Below are 9,262 nucleotides of genomic sequence, written 5' to 3' on the forward strand. Positions count from 1 at the left end.
GGGAAAATATACCCTGCAAGCAAAATATGATGCAGTAAGTCAATCAATGGTCATGAAATTGCTTCAAAAGGTTTTCAGTAAAAAGGAATCAAGAATATTGAGAAAACCAGAACTTAGTGGGAGCATTTTTCTCCCTGCTCTTGGGTCTGTACTTGAATTCTGATTGGGTAATGATGGAAAATTGTTGTCAAGTGTGGCATACTAGGCAAGGGTGTTAAAGGAAATCAATGACTATGTAAGTAAAGTGATTAAACTTAAACACATTTTATCATTTAGCCATTAACTTTAAGAATCCACACTGCTTCCTTAAGGTTCCACAATTTACTTAGCATCTAGGGAACCCTGATTACATTTTATGGTACCAATGGATTACCAACAAAAGCAACTCTTTACTTGCCAAAATCTTCTATTGACTTCAAGTAAATTGGTAATAAAAGGAAAATTATAATATAAAAACTTTGGCAAATATATTTTAACCACTTGCTCTATGTAAACACAGAAGATATTTTTTAGTAATACATCTAGAAAAAATAGAGCAATATACAAATGATTTAAATTTTGTTATTGCTAATATATGGTGGTCCAATACCCAAGGTCAGTGTTTCTGAAAATCTTTATTCTTTTAGAACTCAGTATGTTCTCAGAAATTTTAAATTTAAATATTTTAAATCATAGGCTTATATAGGTGTACTTGCCCAGATTAGTCAAAAATTCACTAGATCATAGATGTTTTAAAAATAAATGATTGAAATACACATATTTGTGTAAATGTTTTTACTGAAAAGTGAATTTGTTAGGGTTCAAGAGTAACATCTTGTGAAAATTAAACTTTAAATTCTTTTTAAATAATCTTTCCAATGGCAATTAGACACATCAGTATGCCAGGATAAGAGCAGCTTGTTTTTCAGACTACTAATTTCCTTAGTTTATGACTCTTTAGCTGACTTCCAAGGCTATTATATTAATTTTATATTTCTAAATTTTTAATTTACTATACAGTGTGTGTTATATTAAATTAATGAACTATTCACTAAAAAACTGAATATAATACATATTATTTAACAATGGCTTAAAAATGGTAGTTTTCATGCAGAAACATTCCCTTAGCCAAAAGTTTTCTTTCTTTTCTTCAGCTAACAACTTTTGTTCTAGATTCTGTAACTGAGATGATGATGCCACTATATTAATCGTTGATCTTCCTATTATCTTACAAATCTTGGATCACAAATATTCTTACTTTTACAGTTCTGAATACTCATTTTATCATGGCTTATACAGTATCATTTGAAGTGTTTAAGACCCAGATAAAGCAAAGGAATATAGGAAAACAAAAAATGAATTATACATAGAAACTTGCTTATTGACTTGAGATTTTCATGAAGGTTTCCAACGTGACCTTCTCTGTAAATGTAAAATGTAATTCGTACAAGTTTGAAATAGTTTTTAACTCAAGGGAGATATGTGTCAAAGAATACCATGTGCAAAATTTAGCATAATTTTTGAAAATCTTAATAAGTTTCAAAGTTACAAATTTCAAGGAATAATCCATTTTTGGTCTGGTTTCTTCAGTTTGATGTATTCTGTTTTTCAAAACTGTACATACATGTCACATATCAGGTTTTAACTTGTGATTAAGGGAAAATTCTTGATCATTTTGTTTTAACTGTGAAGAATATTTTAATTGTGAAAATTTTATAAAAAATAGGTGATTCTTATAATATTTGCTTCTTTTTAAAAAGGAAAATAACTATTTATTATTTATGATTTTTGATACACACCTTTCCTATCCCCTAATTTCCTTTTTCCAAAGACATTGAGAATACAAAAAACTAAAGGCCCAGAGAAACTGTGTTAATCTATAATTCTACATTTTTAAAAAACTTAATAATTTAATTTGATTGAATTTTATCATGAAGTTTGACCTTTGAAAACAATGTTTTTAAAATTATAGAAATAATCATAATTCCATGTGTTTTTTAAAGTGGAATTCTTTTGTCTGGCAATGGCTTATTTTTATTGTTTTTTTAGCAGAGGACCAGTGGGCACAGCACACCCTTTAGTTGTTTTGTTTTGTTTTTTCAATTTATTTTATTTTTGGCTGCATTGGGTCTTCGTTGCTGTGAGCAGGCTTTCTCTAGTTGTGGCGAGCAGGGGCTACTACTCTTTGTGGTGTGGGGGCTTCTCATTGCAGTGGCTTCCCTTGTTGTAGAGCACAGGCACTAGGCGCATGGGCTTCAGTAGTTGCAGCACGCAGGCTTCAGTAGTTGTGGCTCGTGGGCTCTAGTGCACAGGCTCAGTAGTTGTGGTGCAGGAGCTTAGTTGCTCTGTGGCATGTGGGATCTTCCCGGATCAGGGCTCAAACCCGTGTCCCCTGCATTGGCAGGCAGATTCTTAACCACTGTGCCATCAGGGAAGCCCCTGGCATATGTTTTTAAATTCTTTGACATTGCAAACACATTCATAGGAGTTATGAATATTAAAGTGAGGAATGTTTTAACAGATGGTTGGTACAACACCTAATCCTTATTTAGAGTAACCTCTTTCACTATAATTTCGCTCTGCATCTGTTGAGAATGTGATCATTCAAGTCCTTGTTTTGTTTATAAGACAAAGGGTTGGGCATTGAAGTGAGATGCATTGAGATTTCAAAATTTAAAACCCTTTTAAATTAAACAAATAAATATATTCAGGGTGACTCATGCCTTTTCTGACCAAGTTTATGTGTTAGAGGAGAACAAGGGTAATATTCCTGTGAAAGACCAAAGACATTCTAAAATGAGTAAAAATGTGGGAAAAAGTTTATACTCACTTAAGTGTGATATAGATATGTATATGTGTGTGTACATATATATATATATATATGTACACACACATATATGTTATGCCTAGGGATGAATATATATATATATTCAACAGCTAGTTTCATTTACATCACTTAAAAACAAACAAACAAAAACAAAATAGCAGAAAATAATATTTTGCATTCATCTCATTGGTTAAAACCCAAGAGTGTAATTTAGTTCAAGATATAAGTTGTAACACTGAAATATTTAGAGAAACAACATAAAACAAATTCTGACTTGAGAAAACAATGCTAATACCATCACTCTTGATACAGTGGGCTAATTATTATCAATAAATTATATTAGGCTATTGCAAAATTTGTAAAGATTGAATAAACATGATGTTTTGGATTAAAAGATAAAAACAGAAAAGTCAATCTTGGCTCAAACATTTACAGTTGACCCTTAAACATAGGTTTGAACTGTGCGGGTTCACTTACTTGCAGATTTTTTCAATACATACTACAGTAGTACTTACACTATCCATAGTTGGTTGAATCCACTTATACGGAGGGCTGACTATAAAGTTATAGAGATATTTTTCACTATACAGGCAGTCAGCACCCCTAGCCCCAAAGTTGCCAAGGGTCCACTGTAATTGCTTTGTGATTTGGCTAAGTCACAGAACACTTCCAGTCTCACTTTTCTCACACGAGAAATGACAGTAATATTTACACTTACTTGTGATGGGTATATATGTACCTAGCAAGCCAGGGCCTTCTGGGGAGGCATAAAAGTCCTGTGGGTGTCCATTGTTTCCAATAATGATTATAAGCACCATTATGGAATGCCTTTCTGTACACTATGTATTGTATATAACTAAGTCTAATCTTATGATGTAGGTTTTATTAGTATCATTATAATATTACACTATGAGTAAACCAGGGTATCTCAACAGTGGCATAATTGACATTTTAAACAGAATAAGTCTCTGTTGTGCAGGGCCATTCTCTGCACCATAGAATGTTTAGTAGGATCCTTGGCCTCTGCTCATTAGGGACCAGTAGCACACATCCCACTGTCCCCACTGCCCTAGTTATAACAAACAAAACTGTCTCTAGCACTAGTGCCTGCAGGCTGTCGGGTGGAGCCAGGTCTTGGCACAATGTTCATGCCTCTGAATGTTCCCAAGTACGTCTGCCACCAGTGTGTATGTCCCCAGGGTGAGCTGCAGCCCTCCACAACCCCCACTGGCCTCTCCAGGAGACTCTCCAAGACCAGCACATAGATCTGGTCCAGGCTCCCATCAAATTACTACCTCTGCCCTTGGTCCCAGCATGCGTGGGATTTTGTGCCTTTTAAGAGTGAAGTCTCTATTTCCCACAGTCCTGTGGGGCTCCTGCAGTTAAGCCCCACTGGCCTTCAAAACCAAATGCTCGGGGCCTCATCTTCCTGGTGCCAGACCCTGGGCTGGGGAGCCTGATGTAGGGCTCAGAGCTCTCACTCCTGTGGGAGAATCTCTGCAATATAATTATTCTCTGGTTTGTGGGTGGCCCACCCGGGGTTATGGAATTTGATTATATCATCAGTCTGCTTCTCTTACCTGTCTCGTTGTGGTTCCTTCTTTATGTCTTTAGTCATAGAAGATTTTTTCTGGTAGGTTCCAGTCTTTTTCATCTATGGCTGTGTTACCAGAAGGGGGACATCTTCCAGGGCCCAAGAGTGGGCTCTTATCTAACACTCGGAAATGAATTGCATCTGTTGACAAAGCAAAAGGTTTTATTGGGAAGGGGTGTCAGGGTGGAGAGCAGCAGGGTAAGGGAACCTAGGAGAACTGCTCTGCCACGGCTCCCAGTCTCAGGTTTTATGGTAGTGGGGTTAGCTTTCTGGGTTGTCCCTGGCCAATCGTCTTGCTTGTGCACACATCTGGTCTGACTCAGGGTGCTTCCTGGTGGTGCGTGCATCCTTTAGCCAAGATGGATTCTGGGGTGAGGGTTTCTGGGAGGTTGGCCCATATTAGGCACTGGCATCTTCTCCCTCCTTTTGGCCCCTCCCGAATTCTCAGGGTTAGTTTTCAGCACCGAGCTCCTTATCGGGCAAGACCTCCTGTTGTGAGTCATCTCAGGCAAGCGGTTATTATCGAGCCTGGCAAAAAACTGCCTTGGTAAGCAGTTTCGGTCAACAGTTCCCTAACAGTCGTTCTGCAGATAGTTATAATTTGGGTGTGCTTATGAGAGGGTGTGAGCTGAGGGTCTTTCTGCTCCGCCATCTTGTCTGCTCTCTATATTGCAGTTTTAAAGTGTGCCGGAGATCTGTTGGATTTCAATGGTATAACATATTAAGATTCAAACTTTTTTTTTTAATTTCAATAGGACACAAGAAGAACAAGTTCAACAATGTCTTTCTTTAAACGAGATCAAAATTAACTTGAATAATAACTGGTTATCAGGAAACAAAATTGAAACACATTTTAAAAGAGGGAAAAGAAAAACTGGATTTTTAAAAGTGAACCAGACTAAATTTACATTTGTTCAAATGATCAGGTAAGTTATCCCCATCAACATCTACCTCAAAAATACTAAACTGGCCCTACAAGGCAACATTTGATGAAATAGACCTGAAGCTCAGGGCAAAAATAAGTCACTTTAGAGGCTTGAGCAATTTTCTAAAACTGGGGCCCCAAAACTTTCTTGGGCCTAAGAATTGCCTACAAACCGTCTTATGTACGTAAATCCCCAGGTGCCAATGCCAGAGATTCAGATTCAATAGATCAGAGGTGGGACTCAGAAATTTGTGTTTTACTGGTACCTTAGAAAATTTTGATGCAACTGATTTACCAGACTTTGAGAAACTCTGGAATTTCATCTGAAAATAGTCCCGAGCCTAGAATTTCTTGGTAACATCACATTAATACCACCTTAAAGCTAAAGCTTAACATCTATTCCCCGATATCAAAATGGAGCATGGTTAGGGTTTTGGTTACTAAAAACTCGTCAATCTATATATGTGCTTATATTTTTGTGAGTGTTATGAATCTATATATGTGCTTATATTTTGTAAGTGTTGTGATTTTTCGACCAAATTAATTTTGTTGAAAAAAATTGCTTTTCAATGGAAAATTATACATTTTCTATAGCATACAGTGTGGATTAATCAGATTATAGCTCTGTTCATTATCTTTGCAAGTCTGTCCTGTGTGATACTAACTGAACTGTGTCTACCTCCCTCCCCCATCCAGCTCCCCGGTGGAAAATCAGTTTTGTCTCCATTTGCAATTCACGCAAAATTCCTTTGTTTTATTGGGTGGCCAAAAAGTTCGTTTGGTTTTAAGTAAAAATGAGACATTTTTCATTTTCACCAAGAATTTTATTGAACAATGTACTCACTAACCGAACGAACTTTTTGGCCAATCCAATATATAAATATGTGCTGTTTTGGCTTTTCTTTTGAATTGGTTCAAACATCTGCCTGTGGACATATATACACTACCAAATATAAAATAGATAGCTAGTGGGAAGCAGCCACATAGCACAGGGAGATAAGCTCCGTGCTTTGTGTCCACCTAGAGGGGTGGGATAGGGAGGGTGGGAGGGAGACGCAAGAGGGAGGAGATATGGGGATATATGTATACATATAGCTGATTCACTTTAGCAGAAACTAACACTCCATTGTAAAGCAATTATACTCCAATAAAGATGTTAAAAAAAAAATCTGCCTGGTCTCTTGATATCATATGAGTAAAATAAATTCCTCATATTTATATCTGTATTGGAATTATAGTTTTACTTTTTCTGAAAATTACCCTTAACATTTTTGAAAATTTTGCTTCATCACTTTGTAGTACCATGAATTGAAGTTATTTTATTATTTGGAATTTCTTTAGCTGCAAAAGTTGGTTCACAAAGAAGCATAGATCTCTATGGAAGAATCATAGTGTTGTCTGTGGTTTTGTTTTGTTTTGTTTTGTGGTACGCGGGCCTCTCACTGTTGTGGCCTCTCCCATTGAAGAGCACAGGCTCCGGACGTGCAGGCTCAGCGGCCATGGCTCACAGGCCTAGCTGCTCCGTGGCATGTGGGATCGTCCCGGACTGGGGCACGAACCCGTGTCCCCTGCATTGGCAGGCGGACTCTCAACCATTGCGCCACCAGGGAAGCCCTGTCTGTGGTTTTTTAAATCATAATACTTAATTTTCAATCTGATCTATAAATTATTTAACAGTTTTATTGAATTTAAGCAAATAAACATCCATGGCTTTAAATCAGTTGGTCTCACAAACAAAATAGATAATTAGCATTTCCATAATTTTGAGAAAATCAAAATCAACTGAAATTTTTCTTTTGAAAGAAGTTTATACAGATTAGAGACTTCCATTAAATTTTTTTTAACTTTAGGTTATTAGAGTTTTACGGGTGACTTTTTTTTTAGTTAGAAAGTCATACTTATGGAAACATTTCCAATTTTTTTTTCATAAGGTTTCTCAATACAATGATCAAATGCAATTACTATTTCCATTTTAGGTAATGGCAGAAAACTAGTCCTTTCACTGAGGACAACCAGCAATGGTGGAATAAAGTTCTGCATGAAGATTTCAGAAAGTTAAAACAAAGATGCACTTTGTAGACTATAAGGAAACGTAAGCACTGACAGAATGTCAGAATGACAGAACTATCAAGCTAATAGTGGGCAAAAAAAAAAAAAAAGGAAATACTAATACACTATGACGATCCAAAATCTAAAATACGGAAAATGAAGTAAGGCTTCCAGTAGCAGTACCACAGGTACCGAGTCTTAGAAATGAGGGTACAAGTGAAAAGGATAGAATTGATGGGCTCAGATAGAGAACAGATTCATAATTACTTAAGAATTTGATTAGTGTAATAAATGTTTGTAAAGTTGAATGGGGAGCTCCAGGAAGATGGCGCAAGAGTAAGACGCGGAGATCACCTTCCTCCCCACAGATACATCAAAAATACATCTACACGTGGAACTGCTCCTATAGAACACCTACTGCATGCTGGCAGAAGACCTCAGACCTCCCAAAAGGCAAGAAACCCCCCTACGTAACTGCGTAGGGCAAAAGAAAAAACAAAGACAAAAGAATAAGGACGGGACCTGCACCAGGGGGAGGAAGCTGTGAAGGACGAAAAGTTTCCACACACTAGAAGCCCCTTCGCAGGCAGAGACTGCGGGTGGCGGAGAGGGTAAGCTTCGGAGCCGAGGAGGAGAGCACAGCAACAGGGGTGCGGAGGGCAAAGCGAAGAGATTCCTGCAGAGGACCGGTGCCGACCAGCACTCACCGGCCCGAGGGGCTTGTCTACTCACCCACCGGGGCGGGCGGGGCCGGGAGCTGAGGCTCGGGCTTCGGTCTTCGGTCGGAGCGCATGGAGAGGACTGGGGTTGGCGGCGTGAACACAGCCTGAAGGGGCTAGTGCGCCACGGCTAGCCGGGAGAGAGTCCAGGAAAAGTCTGGAGCTGCCGAAGAGACAAGAGACTTTTTTCTTCCCTCTTTGTTTCCTGGTGCGCGAGGAGAGGGGATTAAGCGCTCTGTTTAAAGGAGCTCCAGAGACCGGCGTGCGAGCCACGGCTAACAGCGCGGACCCCAGAGACGAGCATGAGACGCTAAGGCTGCAGCTGCCGCCACCAAGAAGCTTGTGTGCAAGCACAGGTCACTATCCACACCTCCCTTCCGGGAGCCTGTGCAGCCCGCCACTGCCAGGGTCCCGGGATCCAGGGACAACTTCCCCGGGAGAACGCACGGCGCGCCTCAGGCTGTTGTAACGTCACGCCAGCCTCTGCCGCCGCAGGCCCGCCCGCACTGCGTGCCCCTCCCTCTCCTAGGCCTGAGTGAGTCAGAGCCGCCAAATCAGCGGCTCCTTTAACCCCGTCCTCTCTGAGCGAAGAACAGACGCCCTCAGGCGACCTACACGCAGAGGCAGGGCCAAATACAAAGCTGAACCCCGGGAGCTATGCGAACAAAGAAGAGGAAGGGAAATTTCTCCCACCAGCCTCAGAAGCAGCAGATTAAATCTGCACAATCAACTTGCTATACCCTGCATCTGTGGAATACCTGAATAGACAACGAATCATCCTGAATTGAGGACATGGACTTTGGGAACAACGATATATATATATTTTTCCCTTTTTCTCTTTCTGTGAGTGTGTATGTGTACGTTTCTGTGAGTGATTTTGTCTGTATAGCTTTGCTTTCACCATTTCTCCTAGGATTCTGTCTGTCCATTCTTTTTTTTTCTTTTTAAAATTTTTTTTCATAATAATTATTTTTTTATTTTAATAACTTTATTTTATTTTATCTTTATTTTATTTTATTTTACCCCCTTTCTTTCTTTCTTTCTTTCTACTTTTTTCTCCCTTTTATTCTGAGCTGTGTGGATGAAAGGTTTGGTGCTCCAGCCAGGAGTCAGTGTTGTGCGTCTGAGGTGGGAGAGGCAACTTCAGGACACTGGTCCACAAGAGACCT

The 9,262-nt window shown here is 39.2% G+C and overlaps 1 long non-coding RNA gene across 1 annotated transcript in view; it reads right to left on the minus strand.

The window, feature by feature from the left end:
- Positions 1-8,600, minus strand: part of LOC149749399 (uncharacterized) — a 74,997-nt gene extending 66,397 nt beyond the window's left edge. Inside the window, exons 1-2 of the long non-coding RNA XR_016393093.1 lie at positions 8,107-8,600; positions 4,387-4,541 (exon numbers count right to left, since the gene is read on the minus strand). This is a non-coding gene — a long non-coding RNA (uncharacterized LOC149749399). The remainder of the gene's footprint in view (positions 1-4,386; positions 4,542-8,106) is intronic.
- Between the last annotated feature and the right edge of the window lie 662 nt (positions 8,601-9,262).

This window comes from Delphinapterus leucas, chromosome 4, assembly GCF_059928025.1.
Source record: "Delphinapterus leucas isolate spDelLeu-1000000601 "Yukka" chromosome 4, BTC_Dleu_Yukka2, whole genome shotgun sequence".
NCBI classification, from domain to species: domain Eukaryota; kingdom Metazoa; phylum Chordata; class Mammalia; order Artiodactyla; family Monodontidae; genus Delphinapterus; species Delphinapterus leucas.